Genomic DNA, 23,891 nt, shown 5'->3' with positions numbered 1-23,891 from the left:
CCGTTTCTTTCTTCGTTTCTACGTTTCATTCTTCGTTTCTCCGTTTCTTTCTTCGTTTCTCCGTTTATTTCTTCGTTTCTCCATTTATTTCTCCGTTTCTCCGTTTCTTTCTTCGTATCTCCGTTTCTTTGTTCGTTTCTCCGTTTCTTTCTTCGTTTCTCCGTTTCATTATTCGTTTCCCTGTTTCTTTGTTCGTTTCTCCGTTTCTTTGTTCGTTTCTCCGTTTCTTTCTTTGTTTCTCCGTTTCTTTCTTCATTTCTCCGTCTCTTTCTTCGTTTCTCCGTTTCATTCTTCGTTTCTGCGTTTCTTTGTTCGATTCTCGGTTTATTTCTTCTTTTCTCCGTTTCTTTCTTCGTTTCTCCGTTTCTATCTTCGTTTCTCCATTTATTTCTCCGTTTCTCGGTTTGTTTCTTCGTTTCTCTGTTTCTTTCTTCGTTTCTCCGTTTCTTTCCCCGTTTCTCGGTTTATTTCTTCGCTTCTCCATTTGTTTCTCCGATTCTCCGTTTCTTTCTTCGTTTCTCCATTTACTTCTCCGTTTCTCCGTTTCTTTCTTCGTTTCTCCGTTTCTTTCATTGTTACATCGCTTCACCGTTTCTTTCTGCCTTTCTCCGTTTATATCCTTGTTTCTCCATTTATTTCTCCGTTTCTCCGTTTCTTTGTTCGCTTCTCTATTTCTTTCTTCGTTTCTCCGTTTTTTGTTCGTTTCTTCGTTTCTTTGTTCGTTTCTCCGTTTCTTTGTTCGTTTCCCCATTTATTTCTTCGTTTCTCCGTTTCTTTCTTCGTTCCTCCGTTTCTTTGTTCGTTTCTCCGTTTCTTTGTTCGTTTCTCCGTTTCTTTCTCCGTTTCTCCGTTTCTTTCTTCATTTGTCCGTTTCTTTGTTCGTTTCTCTGTTTGTTTCTTCGTTTCTCCATTTATTTCTCCGTTTCTGCGTTTCTTTGCTCGTTTCTCCGTTCCTTTGTTCGTTTCTCCGTCTATTTCTTCGTTTCTCCATTTATTTCTCCCTTTCTCCGTTTCTTTGTTCGTTTCCCCATTTATTTCTCCCTTTCTCCGTTTCTTTGTTCGTTTCTCCATTTATTTCTCCCTTTCTCCGTTTCTTTGTTCGTTTCTCCGTTTCATTATTCGTTTCTCCGTTTCTTTGTTCGTTTCTCCGTTTCTTTCTCCGTTTCTCCGTTTCTTTCTTCGTTTCTCCGTTTCTTTCATCGTTTCTTCGCTTCTCCGTTTCTTTCTTCCTTTCTCCGTTTATATCTTCGATTCTCCATTTATTTCTCCGTTCCTTTCTGCGTTTCTCCGTTTCATTCTTCGTTTCTCCGTTTCTTTCTTCGTTTTTCCGTTTCTTTGTTCGTTTCTCCGTTTCTTTCTCTGTTTCTCCGTTTCTTTCTTCATTTCTCCGTTTAATTCTTCGTTTCTCCATTCATTTCGCCGTTTCTCGGTTTATTTCTTCGTTTCTCCATTTATTTCTCCGATTCTCCGTTTCTTTCTTCGTTTCTCCGTTTCTTTCTCTGTTTCTCCGTTTCTTTCTTCATTTCTCCGTTTATTTCTTCGTTTCTCCGTTTCGTTCTTCGTTTCTGCGTTTCTTTCTTCGTTTTTCCGTTTCTTTGTTCGTTTCTCCGTTTCTTTCTCTGTTTCTCCGTTTCTTTCTTTATTTCTCCGTTTAATTCTTCGTTTCTCCATTCATTTCGCCGTTTCTCGGTTTATTTCTTCGTTTCTCCATTTATTTCTCCGATTCTCCGTTTCTTTCTTCGTTTCTCCGTTTCTTTCTCTGTTTCTCCGTTTCTTTCTTCATTTCTCCGTTTATTTCTTCGTTTCTCCGTTTCGTTCTTCGTTTCTGCGTTTCTTTCTTCGTTTCTCCGTTTCTTTCTTCGTTTCTCCGTTTCTTTCTTCGTTTCTCCGGTTCTTTCATCGTTTCTTCGCTTCTCCGTTTCTTTCTTCCTTTCTCCGTTTATATCTTCGTTTCTCCAATTATTTCTCCGTTTCTTTCTTCGTTTCTCCGTTTCATTCTTCGTTTCTCCGTTTCTTTCTTCGTTTCTCCGTTTCTCTCTTCGTTTCTCCGTTTCTTTGCTCGTTTCTCCGTTTCTTTCTTCGTTTCTCCGTTTCATTCTTCGTTTCTCCGTTTCTTTCTTCGTTTCTCCATTTCTTTCTTCGTTTCTCCGTTTCTTTGCTCGTTTCTCCGTTTCTTTCTCTGTTTCTCCGTTTCTTTCTTCATTTCTCCGTTTATTTCTTCGTTTCTCCGTTTCATTCTTCGTTCCTGCGTTTCTTTGTCCGATTCTCAGTTTATTTCTTTGTTTCTCCGTTTCTTTCTTCGTTTCTCCGTTTCTTTGTTCGTTTCTCCGTTTCTTTGTTCGTTTCTCCGTTTCTTTCCCGGTTTCTCGGTTTATATCTTCGTTTCTCCATTCATTTCTCCGATTCTCCGTTTCTTTCTTCGTTTCTCCTTTTCTTTGTTCGTTTCTCCGTTTATTTCTTCGTTTCTCGGTTTATTTGTCCGTTTCTCCATTTATTTCTCCGATTCTCCGTTTCATTATTCGTTTCTCCGTTTCTTGCTTCGTTTCTCCATTTCGTTGTTCGTTTCTCCGTTTCTTTCTTCGTTTCTCCGTTTCGTTCTCCGTTTCTCCGTTTATTTCTTCGTTTCTCCATTTATTTCTCCGTTTCACCGTTTCTTTGTTCTTTTCTCCGTTTCTTTGTTCGTTTCTCCGTTTCTTTGTTCGTTTCTCCGTTTCTTTGTTCGTTTCTCCGTTTATTTCTTCGTTTCTCCATTTATTTCTCCGTTTCTCCGTTTCTTTCTTCGTTTCTCGGTTTCTTTGTTCGTTTCTCCGTTTCTTTTTTCGTTTCTCCGTTTCTTTCTTCGTTTCTCCGTTTCTTTCTTCGTTTCTCCATTTATTTCTCCGTTTCTTTCTTCGTTTCTCCGTTTATTTCTTCGTTTCTCCATTTATTTCTCCGTTTCTCGGTTTATTTCTTCGTTTCTCCATTTATTTCTCCGATTCTCCGTTTCTTTCTTCGTTTCTCCGTTCCTTTCTCTGTTTCTCCGTTTCTTTCTTCGTTTCTCCATTTATTTCTCCGTTTCTTTCTTCGTTTCTCCGTTTATTTCTTCGTTTCTCCATTTATTTCTCCGTTTCTGGGTTTATTTCTTCGTTTCTCCATTTATTTCTCCGATTCTCCGTTTCTTTCTTCGTTTCTCCGTTCCTTTCTTCGTTTCTCCGTTTCTTTCTTCGTTTCTCCGTTTCTTTCTTAGTTTCTCCGTTTATTTCTTCGTTTCTCCATTTATTTCTCCGTTTCTCCGTTTCTTCCTCCGTTTCTCCGTTTCTTTGTTCGTTTCTCCGTTTCTTTCTTCGTTTCTCCGTTTCCTTCTTCGTTTCTATGTTTCTTTGTTCGTTTCTCCGTTTCTTTCTCCGTTTCTCGGTTTATCTCTTCGTTTCTCCACTTATTTCTCCGATTCTCCGTTTCTTTCTCCGTTTCTCCGTTTCCTTCTTCGTTTCTCCGTTTCTTTGTTCGTTTCTCCGTTTCTTTCTTCGCTTCTCCGTTTCTTTCTTCGTTTCTCCGTTTATTTCTTCGTTTCTCCATTTATTTCTCCGTTTCTCCGTTTCTTTCTTCGTTTCTCCATTTCTTTCATCGTTTCTTCGCTTCTCCGTTTCTTTTTTCCTTTCTCCGTTTATATCTTCGTTTCTCCATTTATTTCTCCGTTTCTTTCTTCGTTTCTACGTTTCATTCTTCGTTTCTCCGTTTCTTTCTTCGTTTCTCCGTTTATTTCTTCGTTTCTCCATTTATTTCTCCGTTTCTCCGTTTCTTTCTTCGTATCTCCGTTTCTTTGTTCGTTTCTCCGTTTCTTTCTTCGTTTCTCCGTTTCATTATTCGTTTCCCTGTTTCTTTGTTCGTTTCTCCGTTTCTTTGTTCGTTTCTCCGTTTCTTTCTTTGTTTCTCCGTTTCTTTCTTCATTTCTCCGTCTCTTTCTTCGTTTCTCCGTTTCATTCTTCGTTTCTGCGTTTCTTTGTTCGATTCTCGGTTTATTTCTTCTTTTCTCCGTTTCTTTCTTCGTTTCTCCGTTTCTATCTTCGTTTCTCCATTTATTTCTCCGTTTCTCGGTTTGTTTCTTCGTTTCTCTGTTTCTTTCTTCGTTTCTCCGTTTCTTTCCCCGTTTCTCGGTTTATTTCTTCGCTTCTCCATTTGTTTCTCCGATTCTCCGTTTGTTTCTTCGTTTCTCCATTTACTTCTCCGTTTCTCCGTTTCTTTCTTCGTTTCTCCGTTTCTTTCATTGTTACATCGCTTCACCGTTTCTTTCTGCCTTTCTCCGTTTATATCCTTGTTTCTCCATTTATTTCTCCGTTTCTCCGTTTCTTTGTTCGCTTCTCTATTTCTTTCTTCGTTTCTCCGTTTTTTGTTCGTTTCTTCGTTTCTTTGTTCGTTTCTCCGTTTCTTTGTTCGTTTCCCCATTTATTTCTTCGTTTCTCCGTTTCTTTCTTCGTTCCTCCGTTTCTTTGTTCGTTTCTCCGTTTCTTTGTTCGTTTCTCCGTTTCTTTCTCCGTTTCTCCGTTTCTTTCTTCATTTGTCCGTTTCTTTGTTCGTTTCTCTGTTTGTTTCTTCGTTTCTCCATTTATTTCTCCGTTTCTGCGTTTCTTTGCTCGTTTCTCCGTTCCTTTGTTCGTTTCTCCGTCTATTTCTTCGTTTCTCCATTTATTTCTCCCTTTCTCCGTTTCTTTGTTCGTTTCCCCATTTATTTCTCCCTTTCTCCGTTTCTTTGTTCGTTTCTCCATTTATTTCTCCCTTTCTCCGTTTCTTTGTTCGTTTCTCCGTTTCATTATTCGTTTCTCCGTTTCTTTGTTCGTTTCTCCGTTTCTTTCTCCGTTTCTCCGTTTCTTTCTTCATTTGTCCGTTTCTTTGTTCGTTTCTCTCTTTGTTTCTTCGTTTTTCCATTTATTTCTCTGTTTCTTTCTTCGTTTCTCCGTTTCTGTGTTCGTTTCTCCATTTCTTTGTTCGTTTCCCCATTTATTTCTCCGTTTCGCCGTTTCTTTCTTCTTTCTCCGTTTCTTTGTTCGTTTCTCCGTTTCTTTGTTCGTTTCTCTATTTCTTTGTTCGTTTCTCCGGTTCTTTGTTCGTTTCTCCGTTTCTTTGTTCGTTTCTCCGTTTCTTTCTTCGTTTCTTCGTTTCTTTGTTCATTTCTCCGTTTCTTTCTTCGTTTCCCCGTTTCATTGTTCGTTTCTCCATTTCTTTGTTCGTTTCCCCATTTATTTCTCCGTTTCTCCGTTTCTTTCTTCGTTTCTCCATTTATTTCTTCGTTTCTCCATTTCTTTCTTCGTTTCTCCGTTTCTTTCTTCGTTTCTCCGTTTCTTTCTTCGTTTCTCCGTTTCTTCCTCCGTTTCTTCGTTTCTCCGTTTCTTCGTTTCTCCGTTTCTCCGTTTCTCCGTTTCTCCGTTTCTCCGTTTCTCCGTTTCTCCGTTTCTCCGTTTCTCCGTTTCTGCGTTTCTCCGTTTCTCCGTTTCTCCGTTTCTCCGTTTCTCCGTTTCTCCGTTTCTCCGTTTCTCCGTTTCGATTAAATGATTATAATAGTTATAATTTCTATTATAAATCATTTGAGCTATAGCTAAATTATACACTAATACTCTAAATACATATTTAATATATTTTTTATTCTCTTTAGCCTCCAGAAGAATTTTATTTATACTATTTACTGTATATAATAATTTACACAGAATTGGAAATAAATCTAATTATTTATTTATAATAATTATTTTTTATTCACTTATTTTAAAAATTGCGATGTACTCTTTAAATGTTCGATTCATTTCTTTAATTTATTCATTAAATTGAATTAATCTATTCTTTATAATAACTTTAATCAAATTAATCCCTATAATTATTATAGAACTCATATTAAAATTTAATAATGAAATTTATTTTATTTGCCTAATTAATGTAATTATTGCCCCTATCATTTGCTTAAATAAAAAATCAATCAAAATAATTATAGGATATTCATCTGTTATACAAACATCTATTATGGTTATTTTATTAATAATTAACAAAAATACGTTTTTAGCATATTTCATTTTATATTCAATAATTTCTTCAATTTTAATTTTTATATTTAAAATAATAAAGATTTTCTTCCTTATTTCTTCTTTATTTAATATATGAACCTCTAATAAAAGAAAAATTATTTTATACTCAATAATTATTATGTACACAAATTTCCCACCTATAGCACTCTTTATACTGAAATGAATCGTCCTAGAAACATTAATAAATTCAAGAATAAAATTTATACTTTTACTAATTGTGTATCTTTTTATAAGATTAATTACATCATGAAATTATTTAAATATATCCTTCTTGTATTTTTTCCCTTCAACTAAATAAAAAATACATAACAAAATTAACCTTAATTTTCTAAACTATTATCTATTTATAACTTTTTTAATATTTATATTTGTATTTATGTTATACTGGTTATATTAATTTTTAACATAATTAATATATGTATTCAACAAATCACAAAAATATTGGGATATTATATTTCATATCAGCTATATGATCTGGTATAATTGGTTCTTCTTTAAGGATACTAATTCGAATAGAATTAAATAGGCCAGGAACTTGAATTAATAACGACCAAATTTATAACTCAATTGTAACATCACATGCTTTTGTAATAATTTTTTTTATAGTTTTACCATTTATAATCGGAGGATTCGGAAACTGAAAAATTCCCTTAATAATTGGATCCCCTGATACAGCATTTCCCCGAATAAATAATATAAGATTGTGACTAATCCCCCCTTCATTATTACTTTTAATTCTTACAACACTATTATTCCCAGGCTCGGGAACTGGATGAACAATCTACCCTCCTTTGTCATCAAATCTTTATCACCCATCTTCATCTATAGACTTAACAATTTTTTCTTTGCATATTGCAGGTATCTCTTCAATTATAGGATCAATTAATTTTATTGTTACAATTCTTAAAATAAAAAATAATGCTTTAAAATTCGATCACATATCCTTATTTGCTTGGTCCGTATTAATTACTACAATTTTGCTTCTTCTCTCACTACCTGTATTAGCCGGAGCTATTACTATGTTATTAACAGACCGAAATTTAAATACTTCCTTCTTTGATCCTACTGGGGGAAGGGACCCAATTTTATTTCAACATTTATTTTGATTTTTTGACCATCCTGAAGTCTATATTTTAATTTTACCCGTGTTTGGATTAATCTCCCATATCATTTTCAATGAAAGAGGGAAAAAGGAAACTTTTGGGAACCTAGGGATAGTTTATGCAATACTCGGAATTGGATTTCTAGGATTTATTGTGTGAGCACATCACATATTCACAGTAGGCTTAGATGTAGACACACGAGCTTATTTCACTTCTGCAACTATAATCATTGCAATTCCCACAGGAATCAAAGTATTTAGATGACTAGCTACGTACTACGGGTCAAAACTTATTATTAATCCTTCTATTATTTGATAATTTGGCTTTATTTTTTTATTTACAATAGGAGCATTAACAGGAATTATATTATCAAACTCATCTATTGATATTATACTACATGATACATAATATGTTGTCTCTCATTTCCACTATGTACTGTCAATAGGAGCAGTATTTTCTATTATTGCTTCATTAATTCATTGATTCCCTTTATTCACAGGATTTACCCTAAATCAATTTTATCTTAAAACTCAATTTTATATAATATTTATTGGGGTAAATATAACTTTTTTCCTTCAGCATTTTTTAGGAATGATAGGAATACCTCGACGTTATTCAGATTACCCGGATTCCTACTACTGTGAAAATTTATTATCATCTATTGGCTCAATAATTTCATTCAAAAGAATAAATTTACTCTTGTTTATTATATTGGAGAGATTTATAACTAAACGTCTAGCTATATTTAAATTTAATCAATCATCACTAGAATGACCCCAAAACTTTTCCCCAAAAGACCACTCATTCCTCTCTATTCCTCTAATTATTAAAAACAAATCTTAATATGGCAGATTAGTGCATGAATTTAAGATTCATTTATAAAATTTAATATTTTTATTAAAAATGTCCCATTGAAAAATAATTAATTTCCAAGACCCCAATTCGCCATATGCCGATAATTTAAATCTTTTTCACAACTTCACAATAATTATAATAATTATAATCTCTTCCTTAACTCTAATAATTATATTAGATATTTTTACTAATAAATTTATCAATCGATTTTTACTTAAAAATCATCATATTGAAATTTTATGAACTTTACTCCCAATAATAATTTTAGGAGTAATTGCACTTCCTTCTTTAAAAACCCTATATTTTATTGATGAACTATGAATACCCGTATACTTAACAATCAAATCAATTGGGCACCAATGATATTGATCCTATGAATACCCAGAATTTAATCATTTAAATTTTGACTCCTATATAGATAAAGATTTAAATAATATTTACATTTTTCGTCTCCTAGAAAAATGTTGTGAATATTAACAACATCAAACGACGTAATTCACTCTTGAACTGTTCCGTCTTTAGGCTTAAAAATAGACTCAGTACCAGGGCGAATTAACCAAATAAATTTAATTACTAATCGACCTGGAGTATTTTTCGGACAATGTTCTGAAATCTGCGGAGCTAATCACAGATTTATGCCAATTGTTGTGGAAAGAACTAATTATTCAAACTTTATTCATTGAATTAACAACCAAAATTAAATTTTAACCTACTCATATAATATTTAATTAAATCAAATCATTAGATGTCTGACAAAAGAATTGATTTTTTAATTCAAATTATAGTAATAAATTACTTCACTTTTTATTTTAAAACTTTAAGAATCATCTCTTTACTTCGAAGCTTGATCAAAATTAATTTCTATAAGTTCTTAATCATTTGTAATGCATCAATAAGATGAATAATGTTCGATTAATATTGGGAACATGCATGAATGTTAGTAAAACTCGCGGAAATGAATAAACATTCACCGAAACTATTCGCCTTCGCAGATTTTGCAATATCTTGACGTTTATTTATCATAATTATTAACAATTGTCGTAGTACCATAGTTTAAATAATTATTAACAATGCCCTAGTATAAATAAAGGCTTAAAATATCATTTCATCGAAATATTCATTGCTCGCGATGGAATTTTTCGTTGAGATCAAACTGACATTCTCAAGGCTACACGTATCGATGATCGATTCACAAGCGTTCATCGCTATGATTGTTGTATCTAGAAAAACGATTAATTGAATTTCAGCGCTTTTAAATAAAAAATGCAACTACTACGCGTATTGTGTAAATTATAAAAATTAAGCAAATGTTAAATTAGTGTATTTAATAAACAATTGTTACTTTCCTTGCTATAAAACTTTACGAAACACGTTTTACTTTGAATCTCGATCCAAATTAATTTCTATGAGGTACTTAATCATTTTCAATGCATAAATAGGATGCACATTGTTCGATTAATATTGGGAACATACATAAATGTTAGTAACAATGGCGGAAATGAACAAACATTCACCGAAACCGTTAGCCTTCGCAGATTTCGCAATATCTTGACGTTTATTTATCATAATTATTAACAACCGCCGTTGGACCGTAGATTAAACAATTTTTCACAATGTTCCGGTATAAATAATGGCTATAAAGCCATCAATTTCTTGAAGTATTTGGTTAGATCGAACAAATACAATCGAAGAAACCGTGCGATAAAATAAAAGAATATTTCTCTACATATCGGAATTATAGTTTGTATGTATGCAAATATATTCTGAACCCGCAATTACAAATCCCTGTAACGTGGTAATTACATGGGTTGCCATCTAGTGGAGAAAGGGTTAAACTACACTTAAGGAATGAAAACACCTGGCGGAGAAACGCTCAAGTTTGTCGAGGAATTGTTCTAATTTCCACAAATAGATGGCGCGACAAGTACAATTTACCGACATTAGAGATAAGTATTATATTACCATTTGTATGATATTCCCTACCGTACGATAAAATAAATAAATACTTTTGTACAAACTTTTGTATGTTTCATCTTTCGAATAAATGTAAAATTAAACCTTCCACGGTAAATTTTATTCTTGAATTTATTAATGTTTCTAGGACGATTTATTTCAGTATGAAGAGTGCTATAGGTGGCAAATTTGTGTACATAATAATTATTGAGTATAAAATAATTTTTCTTTAATTAGAGGTTAATATATTAAATAAGGAAGAAGAGTTAATCTTTATTATTTTAAATACAAAAATTAAAATTAAAGAAACTATTTAATACAAAATGAAATATGTTAAAAATGTATTTTTGTTAATTATTAATAAAATAACTATAATAGATGTTTGTATAACAGATGAATATCCTATAATTATTATGATTGACTTTTTTGTTTAAGCAAATGATAGGGGCAATAATTACATTAATTAAGCAAATAAAATAAATCTCATTATTAAATTTTAATATGAGTTCTATAATAATTATAGGGATTAATCTTATTAAAGTTATTATAAAGAATAGATTAATTCAATTTATTGAATAAATTAAAGAAATGAATCGAACATTTAAGGAGTACATCCCAATTTTTAAGATAAGTGAAAAAAAAATAATTATTATAAATAAATAATTAGACTTATTTCCGATTCTGCGTAAATTATTATATACAGTAAATAGTAAAAATAAAATTCTTCTGGAGGCTAAAGAGATTAAAAAATATATTAAATATGTATTTAGAGTATTAGTGTCTAATTTAACTATAGGTCAAATGATTTATAATAGAAATTATAAATATTATAATCATTTAATCGAAACGGAGAAACGGAGAAACGGAGAAACGGAGAAACGAACAAACGAAGGAAGAAACGGAGAAACGAAGAAAGAAACGGAGAAACGAAGAAAGAAACGGAGAAACGAAGAAAGAAACAGAGAAACGAAGAAATAAATGGAGAAACGAAGAAATAAACGGAGAAACGAAGAAAGAAACGGAGAAACGAAGAAAGAAACGGAGAAACGAAGAAATAAACGGAGAAACGAACAAAGAAACGGAGAAACGATGAAAGAAGCGGAGAAACGAACAAAGAAACGAAGAAACGAGCAAAGAAACGGAGAAACGAACAAAGAAACGGAGAAACAAACAAAGAAACGGGAAACGAAGAAAGAAACGGAGAAACGAAGAATGAAATGGAGAAACGAAGAAAGAAACGGAGAAACGGAGAAACCAACAAAGAAACGAAGAAACGGAGAAACGAACAAAGAAACGGAGAAACGAACAAAGAAACGGAGAAAGGAACAAAGAAACGGAGAAACGAAGAAAGAAACGGAGAAACGAAGAAATAATTGGAGAAACGAAGAAATAGTCGGAGAAACGAACAAAGAAACGGAGAAACGAACACAGAAACGGAGAAACCAACAAAGAAACGAAGACACGGAGAAATAAATGGAGAAACGAAGAAAGAAACGAAGAAACGAAGAAAGAAACGGAGAAACGAAGAAAGAAACGGAGAATCGGAGAAATAAATGGAGAAACGAACAAAAAACGGTGAAACGGAGAAACGGAGAAACGGAAAAACCGAGAAACGGAGAAAGGGAGAAACGGAGAAACAGAGAAACAGAGAAACCGAGAAACGGAGAAACGGAGAAACGGAGAAACGGAGAAACGGAGAGACGGAGAAACGGAGAAACCGAGAAAAGGAAAAACGGCCATTCTGGTTAAGCGTTTGGAGCAGCAGAAGTGCGAAAAATTTGTTGCCTACTCAACCATTTCTTAGCTTCAAACTCCCATATCTCGCGAACGGATTGGCCAAACCCAAAAATTCCTATTGCGTCTGAAAGAAGAAGCTCGCCCGATTACAAAGGTATGTCTATTTTTCCCTGGGACATTCTGGTTAAGCGTTTGGAGCAGCAGAAGTGCGAACAATTTATTGCCTTCTCAACCATTTCTTAGCTTCAAACTCCCATACCTCGCGAACGGTTTGACCAAATCCAAAAATTTCTGCTGCGTCTGAAAGTAGAAACTCGCCCGATTACAACGGTATGAGTATCTTTTCCCTAGGCCATTCTGGTTAAGTATTTGGAGCAGCAGAAATGGGCAAAATTTGTTGCCTACTCAACCATTTCTTAGCTTCAAACTCCCATATCTCGCGAACGGATTGACCAAACCCAAAAATTCCTGTTGCGCGTGAAAGAAGAAACTCTCCCGATTACAACGGTATGTGTATTTTTTCCATGGCCATTCTGGTTAAGCGTTTGGAGCAGCAGAAGTGCGCAAAATTTGTTGCCTGCTCAACCATTTCTTAGCTTCAAACTCCCATATCTCGCGAACGGTTTGACCAAACCCAAAAATTCCTGCTGCGTCTGAAAGTAGACACTAGCCCGATTACAACGGTATGTGTATTTTTTCCCTAGGCCATTTTGGTTAAGCGTTTGGAGCAGCAGAATTGCGAAAAATTTGTTGCCTTCTCAAACATTTCTTAGATTCAAACTCCCATATCTCGCGAACGGATTGACGAAACCCAAAAATTCCTGTTGCGTGTGAAAGAAGAAACACTCCCGATTACAACGGTATGTGTATTTTTTCCCTAGGCCATCCTGGTTAAGCGTTTGCAGCAGCAGAAGTGCGAAAAATTTGTTGCCTTCTCAACCATTTCTTTGCTTCAAACTTCCATATCTCGCGAACGGATTGACCAAACCCAAAAATTCCTGCTGCGTCTGAAAGTAGAAACTCGCTCGATTGCAACAGAATGTGTATTCTTTCCCTAGGCCATTCTGGTTAAGTATTTGGAGCAGCAGAAATGCGCAAAATTTGTTGCCTACTCAACCATTTCTTAGCTTCAAACTCCCATATCTCGCGAACGGATTGACCAAACCCAAAAATTCCTATTGCGTCTGAAAGTAGAAGCTCGCCAGATTACAAAGGTATGTCTATTTTTCCCTGGGCCATTCTGGTTAAGCGTTTGGAGCAGTAGAAGTGCGAACAATTTATTGCCTTCTCAACCATTTCTTAGCTTCAAACTCCCATACCTCGCGAACGGTTTGACCAAATCCAAAAATTTCTGCTGCGTCTGAAAGTAGAAACTCGCCCGATTACAACGGTATGAGTATCTTTTCCCTAGGCCATTCTGGTTAAGTATTTGGAGCAGCAGAAATGGGCAAAATTTGTTGCCTACTCAACCATTTCTTAGCTTCAAACTCCCATATCTCGCGAACGGATTGACCAAACCCAAAAATTCCTGTTGCGCGTGAAAGAAGAAACTCTCCCGATTACAACGGTATGTGTATTTTTTCCATGGCCATTCTGGTTAAGCGTTTGGAGCAGCAGAAGTGCGCAAAATTTGTTGCCTGCTCAACCATTTCTTAGCTTCAAACTCCCATATCTCGCGAACGGTTTGACCAAACCCAAAAATTCCTGCTGCGTCTGAAAGTAGACACTAGCCCGATTACAACGGTATGTGTATTTTTTCCCTAGGCCATTTTGGTTAAGCGTTTGGAGCAGCAGAATTGCGAAAAATTTGTTGCCTTCTCAAACATTTCTTAGATTCAAACTCCCATATCTCGCGAACGGATTGACGAAACCCAAAAATTCCTGTTGCGTGTGAAAGAAGAAACACTCCCGATTACAACGGTATGTGTATTTTTTCCCTAGGCCATCCTGGTTAAGCGTTTGCAGCAGCAGAAGTGCGAAAAATTTGTTGCCTTCTCAACCATTTCTTTGCTTCAAACTTCCATATCTCGCGAACGGATTGACCAAACCCAAAAATTCCTGCTGCGTCTGAAAGTAGAAACTCGCTCGATTGCAACAGAATGTGTATTCTTTCCCTAGGCCATTCTGGTTAAGTATTTGGAGCAGCAGAAATGCGCAAAATTTGTTGCCTACTCAACCATTTCTTAGCTTCAAACTCCCAAATCTCGCGAACGGTTTGACCACAGCCAAAAATTCCTGCTGCGTCTGAAGGTAGACGCTCGCCCGATTACAACGGTGTGTGTATTTTTTCCCTGGGCCATTCTGGTTAAGCGTTTGGAGCAGCAGAAATGCGCAAAATGTGTTGTCTTCCGAACCATTTCTCAGCTGCAAACTCCCATATCTCGCGAACGGATTGACCAAACCCAAAAATTCCTATCGCGTCTGAAAGTATAAGCTCTCCCGATTACAACGGTATGTGTATTTTTTCCCTAGGCCATTCTGGTTAAGCGTTTGGAGCAGCAGAAATGCGAAAAATTTGTTGTCTTCTCAACCATTTCTTAGTTTCAAACTCCCATATCTCGCGAACGGATTGACAAAACCCAAAAATTCCTATTGCATCTGAAAGCAGAAACTCTCCCGATTACAACTGTATGCGCATTTTTTCCCTAGGCCATTCTGGTTAAGCGTTTGGAGCAGCCGAAATGCGCAACATTTGTTGCCTACCCAACCATTTCTTAGCTTCAAACTCCCATATCTCGCGAACGGTTTGACCAAACCCAGAAATTCCTATTGCATCTGAAAGTAGAAACTCGCCCGATTACAACGGTATGTGTATTTTTTCCCTAGGCCATTCTGGTTAAGCGTTTGGAGCAGCAGAATTGCGAAAAATTTGTGGCCTTCTCCACCATTTCTTAGCTTCAAACACCCATATCTCGTTAACGGATTGACCAAACCCCAAAATTCCTATTGCATCTGAAAGTAGAAACCCGCCCGATTACAACGGTATGTGTATTTTTTCCCTAGGCCATTCTGGTTAAGCGTTTGGAGCAGCAGAAGTTCGCAAAATTTGTGGCCTTCTCCACCATTTCTTAGCTTCAAACTCCCATATCTCGCGAACGGATTGACCAAACCCAAAAATTCCTGCGGCGTCTGAAAGTAGAAACACGCCCAATTACATCGGTATGTGTACTTTTTCCCTAGGCCATTCTGGTTAAGCGTTTCGAGCAGCAGAAGTGCGTAAAATTTGTTGTCTTCTCAACCATTTCTTAACTTCAAACTCCCATATCTCGCGAACGGATTTACCAAACCCAAAAATTCCTGCTGCATCTGAAAGTAGAAACGCGCCCGATTACATCAGTATGTGTATTTTTTCCCTAGGCCAGTCTGGTTAAGCGTTTCGAGCAGCAGAAGTGCGAAAAATTTGTTGCCTTCTCAACCATTTCTTAGCTTCAAACTCCCATATCTCGCGAACGGATTGACCAAACCCAAAAATTCCTGTTGCGTCTGAAAGTAGAAACTTGCCCGATTACAACGGTATGTGTATTTTTTCCCTAGGCCATTCTGGTTAGGCGTTTGGAGCAGCAGAAATGCGCAAAATTTGTTGCCTTCTCAACCATTTCTTAGCTTCAAACTCCCATATATCGCGCAAGGATTCACCAAACACCAAAATTCCTATTTCGTCTGAAAGTAGAAACTCTCCCGATTACAAAGCTATGTGTATTTTTTCCCTAGGCCATTCGTGTTAAGCGTTTGGAGCAGCAGAAGTGCCAAAAATTTGTTGCCTTCTCAACCATTTCTTAGCTTCAAACTCCCATACCTCGCGAACGGATTGACCATACCCAAAAATTCCTGCTGCGCCTGAAAGTAGAAACTCGCCCGATTACAACGGTATGTGTATTTTTCCACTAGGCCATTCTGCTTAAGCGTTTGGAGCAGCAGAAGTGCGAAAAATTTGTTGTCTTCTCAACCATTTCTTAGCTTCAGACCCCATATCTCGCGAACGGATTGACCAAACGCATAAATTTCTGTTGCGTTTGAAAGTAGAGACTCTCCCGATTACATCGGTATGTGTATTTTTTCCCTGGGTCATTCTGGTTAAGCGTTTGGAGCAGCAGAAGTGCGCAAAATTTGTTGTCTTCTCAACCATTTCTTAGCTTCAAACTCCCATATCTCGCGAACGGTTTGACCAAACCTAAAAATTCCTATTGTATCTGAAAGCAGAAACTCGCCCGATTACAAACGTATGTGTTTTTTTCCCTAGGCCAATCTGGTTAAGCGTTTGGAGCATCAGAAATGCGCAAAATTTGTTGAATCCTCAACTATTTCTTAGCTTCAAACTCCCATATATCGCGCAAGGATTCACCAATCCCAAAAATTCCTATTTCGTCTGAAAATAGAAACTCGCCCGATTACAACGGTATGTGTATTTTTTCCCTAGGCCGTTCTGGTTATGCGTTTGGAGCAGCAGAAGTGCGCAAAATGTCTTGTCTTCTCAACCATTTCTTAGCTTCAAACTCCCATATCTCGCGCACGGATTCACCAAACCCAAAAGTTAATAATTTGTCTGAAAGTAGAAACACTCCCGATTACAACGGTATGTGTATTTTTGCCCTAGGCCATTCTGGTTAAGCGTTTGGAGAGGCAGAAGTGCGAAAAATTTGTTGCCTTCTGAACCAGTTCTTAGATTCAAACTCCCATATCTCGCGAACGGATTGATCAAACCCAAAAATTCCTATTGCTTCTGAAAGTAGAAGCTCTCCTGATTGCAACGGTTTGTGTATTTTTTCCCTGGGCCATTCTGGTTAAGCGTTTGGAGCAGCAGAAGTGCGAAAAATTTGTTGTCTTCTCAACCATTTCTTAGCTTGAAACTCCCACATCTCGCGAACGGATTGACCAAACCCAAAAATTCCTGATGCGCCTGAAAGTAGAAGCTCTCCCGGTTGCAACGGTATGTGTATTTTTTCCCTAGGCCACTCTTGTTAAGCGTTTGGAGCAGCAGAAGTGCGCAGAATTTGTTGCCTACTCAACCATTTCTTAGCTTAAAACTCCCATATCTCGCGAACGGATTGACCAAATACAAGAATTCCTATTGCTTCTGAAAGTAGAAGCTCTCCCGATTGCAACGGTTTGTGTATTTTTTCCCTGGGCCATTCTGGTTAAGCGTTTCGAGCAGCAGAAGTGCGCAAATTTTGTTGCCTACACAACCATTTCTTAGCTGCAAACTCCCATATCTCGCGAACGGATTGACTAAACCCAAAAATTCCTATTGCGTCGGAAAGTAGAAACTCGCCCGATTACAACGGTATGTGTATTTTTTCCCTGGGCCATTCTGGTTAAGCGTTTGGAGCAGCAGAAGTGCGCAAAATTTGTTGTCTTCTCAAACATTTCTTAGGTTCAAACTCCCATATCTCGCGAATCGATTGACCAATCCTAAAAATTCCTATTGCATCTGAAAGTAGAAACTCGCCCGATTACAAAGGTATGTGTAATTTTTCCCTAGGCCATTCTGGTTAAGTGTTTGGAGCTGCAGAAGTGCGAAAAATTTGTTGTATTCTGAACCATTTCTTAGCTGCAATCTACAATATCTCACGAACGGATTGACCGAACCCAAAAATTCCTATTGCATATGAAAGTAGAAGCTCGCCGGTTACAAAGGTATGTGTATTTTTCCCCTAGGCCGTTCTTGTTAAGCGTTTGGAGCAGCAGAATTGCGCAAAATTTGTTGCCTACTCAACCATTTCTTAGCTTCAAACTCCCAAATCTCGCGAACGGTTTGACCACAGCCAAAAATTCCTGCTGCGTCTGAAGGTAGACGCTCGCCCGATTACAACGGTGTGTGTATTTTTTCCCTGGGCCATTCTGGTTAAGCGTTTGGAGCAGCAGAAATGCGCAAAATGTGTTGTCTTCCGAACCATTTCTCAGCTGCAAACTCCCATATCTCGCGAACGGATTGACCAAACCCAAAAATTCCTATCGCGTCTGAAAGTATAAGCTCTCCCGATTACAACGGTATGTGTATTTTTTCCCTAGGCCATTCTGGTTAAGCGTTTGGAGCAGCAGAAATGCGAAAAATTTGTTGTCTTCTCAACCATTTCTTAGTTTCAAACTCCCATATCTCGCGAACGGATTGACAAAACCCAAAAATTCCTATTGCATCTGAAAGCAGAAACTCTCCCGATTACAACTGTATGCGCATTTTTTCCCTAGGCCATTCTGGTTAAGCGTTTGGAGCAGCCGAAATGCGCAACATTTGTTGCCTACCCAACCATTTCTTAGCTTCAAACTCCCATATCTCGCGAACGGATTGACCAAACCCAAAAATTCCTATTGCATCTGGAAGTAGCAACTCGCTCGATTACAACGGTATGTGTATTTTTTCCTTAGGCCATTCTGGTTAAGCGTTTGGAGCAGCAGAATTGCGCAAAATTTGCTGCCTTCTCAACCATTTCTTAGCTGCAATCTACCATATCTCGCGAACGGATTGACCGAACCCAAAAATTCCTATTGCGTATGAAAGTAGAAGCTCGCCGGTTACAAAGGAATGTGTATTTTTCCCCTAGGCCATTCTTGTTAAGCGTTTGGAGCAGCAGAATTGCGCAAAATTTGTTGCCTACTCAACCATTTCTTAGCTTCAAACTCCCAAATCTCGCGAACGGTTTGACCACACCCAAAAATTCCTGCTGCGTCTGAAAGTAGAAGCTCTCCCGATTACAACGGTATGTGTTTTTTTTCCGTAGGCCATTCTGGTTCAGCGTTTGGAGCAGCAGAAGTGCGCAAAATTTGTTACCTGCTCAACCATTTCTTAGCTTCAAACTCCCAAATCTCGCGAACGGTTTGACCACAGCCAAAAATTCCTGCTGCGTCTGAAGGTAGACGCTCGCCCGATCACAACGGTGTCTGTATTTTTTCCCTGGGCCATTCTGGTTAAGCGTTTGGAGCAGCAGAAGTGCGCAAAATGTGTTGTCTTCTGAACCATTTCTTAGCTGCAAACTCCCATATCTCGCGAACGGATTGACAAAACCCAAAAATTCCTATTGCATATGAAAGTAGAAGCTCGCCCGATTACAAAGGTATGTGTATTTTTCCCCTAGGGCATTCTTGTTAAGCGTTTGGAGCAACAGAATTGCGCCAAATATGTTGCCTACTCAACCATTTCTTAGCTTCAAACTCCCATATCTCGCGAATGGATTGACCAAACCTAAAAATTTCTATTTCGTCTGAAAGTAGAAACTCGCCCGATTACAACGGTATGTGTATTTTTTCCCTGGGCCATTCTGGTTAAGCGTTTGGTGCAGCAGAAGTGCGCAAAATTTGTTGTCGTCTCAACCATTTCTTAGCTTCAAACTCCCATATCTCGCGAATGGATTGACCAAACCTAAAAATTCATATTGCATCTGAAAGTAGAAACTCGCCCGATTACAAAGGTATGTGTATTTTTTCCCTAGGCCATTCTGGTTAAGCGTTTGGAGCTGCAGAAGTGCGAAAAATTTGTTGTCTTCTCAACCATTTCTTAGATTCAAACTCCAATATCTCGTGAACGGATTGACAAAACCGAAAAATTCCTATTGCATCTGAAAGCAGAAACTCTCCCGATTACAACTGTATGCGCATTTTTTCCCTAGGCCATTCTGGTTAAGCGTTTGGAGCAGCCGAAATGCGCAACATTTGTTGCCTACCCAACCATTTCTTAGCTTCAAACTCCCATATCTCGCGAACGGATTGACCAAACCCAAAAATTCCTATTGCATCTGAAAGTAGCAACTCGCTCGATTACAACGGTATGTGTATTTTTTCCCTAGGCCATTCTGGTTAAGCGCTTGGAGCAGCTGAATTACGCAAAATTTGCTGCCTTCTAAACCATTTCTTAGCTGCAATCTACCATATCTCGCGAACGGATTGACCGAACCCAAAAATTCCTATTGCGTATGAAAGTAGAAGCTCGCCGGTTACAAACGTATGTGTATTTTTCCCCTAGGCCATTCTTGTTAAGCGTTTGGAGCAGCAGAATTGCGCAAAATTTGTTGCCTTCTCAACCATTTCTTAGCTTCAAACTCCCATATCTCGCGAATGGATTGACCAAACCTAAAAATTCCTATTGCATCTGAAAGTAGAAACTCGCCAATTACAAAGGTATGTGTATTTTTTCCCTAGGCCATTCTGGTTAAGCGTTTGGAGCTGCAGAAGTGCGCATAATTTGTTGCCTGCTCAACCATTTCTTAGCTTCAAACTCCCATATCTCGCGAACGGATTGACCAAACCTAAAAATTCCTATTGCATCTGAAAGTAGAAACTCGCCCGATTACAAAGGTATGTGTATTTTTTCCCTAGGCCATTCTGGTTAAGCGTTTGGAGCAGCAGAATTACGCAAAATTTGGTGCCCTCTCAACCATTTCTTAGCTTCAAACTCCCACATCTCGCGAGCGGATTGACCAAACCCAAAAATTTCTGCTGCGTGTGTAAGTAGGAACTCTCCCGACTACAACGGTATGTGTATTTTTTCCCTAGGCCATTCTGGATAAGCGTTTGGAGCAGCAGAAGTGCGCAAAATTTGTTACATGCTCAACCATTTCTTAGCTTCAAACTCCCATATCTCGCGAACGGATTGACCAAACCCAAGAGTACCTATTGCGTCTGAAAGTATAAGCTCTCCCGATTACAATGGTATGTGTATTTTTTCCCTAGGCGATTCTGGTTAAGCGTTTGGAGCAGCAGAATTGCGAAAAATTTGTTGTCTTCTGAACCCTTTCTTAGCTGCAAACTCCCATAACTCGCGAACGGATTTACCGAACCCAAAAATTCCTATTGCATATGAAAGTAGAAGCTCGCCCGATTACAAAGGTATGTGTATTTTTCCCCTAGGCCATTCTTGTTAAGCGTTTGGAGCAGCAGAATTGCGCAAAATTTGTTACATGCTCAACCATTTCTTAGCTTCAAACTCCCATATCTCGCGAACGGATTGACAAAACCCAAGAATACCTATTGCGTCTGAAAGTATAAGCTCTCCCGATTACAATGGTTTGTGTGTTTCTTCCCTAGGCCATTCTGGTTAAGCGTTTGGAGCAGCGGAAATGCGAACAATTTGTTGCCTTCTCAACCATTTCTTAGATTCAAGATCCCATATCTCGCGAACGTATTGACCAAACCCAAAAATTTCTATTGCATCTGAAAGTAGAAACTCGCCCGATTACAAATGTAAGTGTATTTTTTCCCTAGGCCATTCTGGTTAAGCGTTTGGAGCAGCAGGAGTGCGAAAAATTTGTTGCCTACTCAACCATTTCTTAGCTTCAAACTCCCATATCTCGAGAACGGATTGATCAGACCCAAAAATTTCTGCTGCGTCTGAAGGTAGAAACTCGCCCGATTACAACGGTATGAGTATTTTTTCACTAGGCCATTCTGGTTAAGCGTTTGGAGCAGCAGAATTGCGAGCAGTTTATTGCCTTCTCAACCATTTCCTAACTTCAATCTCCCATATCTCGCAAACGGATTGACCCCAACCCAAAAATTCCTGCTGCGTGTGAAAGTAGAAACTCTCCCGATTACAACGGTATGAGTATTTTTTCCCTAGGCGATTCTGGTTAAGCGTTTGGAGCAGCAGAAGTGCGCAAAATTTGTTGCCAACTCAACCATTTCTTAGCTTCAAACTCCCATATCTCGCGAAAGGATTGCCAAACCCAAAAATTCCTATCGCGTCTGAAAGTAGAAGCTCTCCCTATTACCACGGTATGTGTATTTTTTCCCTAGGCCATTCTGGTTCTGCGTTTGGAGCAGCAGAAGTGCGCAAAATTTGTTACCTGCTCAACCATTTCTTAGCTTCAAACTCCCATATCTCGCGAACGGATTGACAAAATCCAAGAATTCCTATTGCGTCTGAAAGTATAAGCTCTCCCGATTACAGTGGTATGTTTATTTTTTCCCTAGGCCATTCTGGTTAAGCGTTTGGAGCAGCAGAAATGCGAAAAATTTGTTGTCTTCTGAACCATTTCTTAGCTGCAAACTCCCATATCTCGCGAACGGATTGACAAAACCCAAAAATTCCTATTGCATATGAAAGTAGAAGCTCGCCCGATTACAAAGGTATGTGTATTTTTCCCCTAGGGCATTCTTGATAAGCGTTTGGAGCAGCAGAAATGCGCCAAATATGTTGCCTACTCAACCATTTCTTAGCTTCAAACTCCCATATCTCGCGAATGGATTGACCAAACCTAAAAATTTCTATTGCGTCTGAAAGTAGAAACTCGCCCGATTACAACGGTATGTGTATTTTTTCCCTGGGCCATTCTGGTTAAGCGTTTGGAGCAGCAGAAGTGCGAAAAATTTGTTGTCTTCTCAACCATTTCTTAGATTCAAACTCCAATATCTCGCGAACGGATTGACAAAACCCAAAAATTCCTATTGCATCTGAAAGTATAAGCTCTCCCGATTACAATGGTATGTTTATTTTTTCCCTAGGCCATTCTGGTTAAGCGTTTGGAGCAGCAGAAATGCGAAAAATTTGTTGTCTACTGAACCATTTCTTAGCTGCAAACTCCCATATTTCGCGAACGGATTGACCAAGCCTAAAAATTCCTATTGCATCTGAAAGTAGAAACTCGCCCGATTACAAAGGTATGTGTATTTTTTCCCTAGGCCATTCTGGTTAAGCGTTTGGAGCTGCAGAAGTGCGAAAAATTTGTTGTCTTCTCAACCATTTCTTAGATTCAAACTCCAATATCTCGCGAACGGATTGACAAAACCCAAAAATTCCTATTGCATCTGAAAGCAGAAACTCTCCCGATTACAACGGTATGCGCATTTGTTCCCTAGGCCATTCTGGTTAAGCGTTTGGAGCAGCCGAAATGCGCATAATTTGTTGCCTGCTCAACCATTTCTTAGCTTCAAACTCCCATATCTCGCGAACGGATTGACCAAACCTAAAAATTCCTATTGCATCTGAAAGTAGAAACTCGCCCGATTACAAAGGTATGTGTATTTTTTCCCTAGGCCATTCTGGTTAAGCGTTTGGAGCAGCAGAATTACGCAAAATTTGGTGCCCTCTCAACCATTTCTTAGCTTCAAACTCCCACATTTCGCGAGCGGATTGACCAAACCCAAAAATTTCTGCTGCGTGTGTAAGTAGAAACTCTCCCGACTACAACGGTATGTGTATTTTTTCCCTAGGCCATTCTGGTTAAGCGTTTGGAGCAGCAGAAGTGCGCAAAATTTGTTACATGCTCAACCATTTCTTAGCTTCAAACTCCCATATCTCGCGAACGGATTGACCAAACCCAAGAATACCTATTGCGTCTGAAAGTATAAGCTCTCCCGATTACAATGGTATGTGTATTTTTTTCCCTAGGCGATTCTGGTTAAGCGTTTGGAGCAGCAGAATTGCGAAAAATTTGTTGTCTTCTGAACCCTTTCTTAGCTGCAAACTCCCATAACTCGCGAACGGATTTACCGAACCCAAAAATTCCTATTGCATATGAAAGTAGAAGCTCGCCCGATTACAAAGGTATGTGTATTTTTCCCCTAGGCCATTCTTGTTAAGCGTTTGGAGCAGCAGAATTGCGCAAAATTTGTTACATGCTCAATCATTTCTTAGCTTCAAACTCCCATATCTCGCGAACGGATTGACCAAACCCAAGAATACCTATTGCGTCTGAAAGTATAAGCTCTCCCGATTACAATGGTTTGTGTGTTTCTTCCCTAGGCCATTCTGGTTAAGCGTTTGGAGCAGCGGAAATGCGAACAATTTGTTGCCTTCTCAACCATTTCTTAGATTCAAGATCCCATATCTCGCGAACGTATTGACCAAACCCAAAAATTTCTATTGCATCTGAAAGTAGAAACTCGCCCGATTACAAATGTAAGTGTATTTTTTCCCTAGGCCATTCTGGTTAAGCGTTTGGAGCAGCAGGAGTGCGAAAAATTTTATGTCTTCTCAACCATTTCTTAGATTCAAACTCCCAAATCTCGCAAACGGATTGACCAAACCCAAAAATTCCTGTTGCGTGTGAAAGTAGAAACTCTCCCGATTACAACGGTGTGTGTATTTTTTCCCTAGGCCATTCTGGTTAAGCGTTTGGAGCAGCAGAAGTGCGAAAAATTTGTTGCCTACTCAACCATTTCTTAGCTTCAAACTCCCATATCTCGAGAACGGATTGATCAGACCCAAAAATTTCTGCTGCGTCTGAAGGTAGAAACTCGCCCGATTACATCGGTATGAGTATTTTTT

Source organism: Ptiloglossa arizonensis, unplaced genomic scaffold (genome assembly GCF_051014685.1).
Source record: "Ptiloglossa arizonensis isolate GNS036 unplaced genomic scaffold, iyPtiAriz1_principal scaffold0069, whole genome shotgun sequence".
Classification (NCBI taxonomy): Eukaryota; Metazoa; Arthropoda; class Insecta; order Hymenoptera; family Colletidae; genus Ptiloglossa; species Ptiloglossa arizonensis.
Note: the sequence above shows the minus strand (reverse complement) of the source record.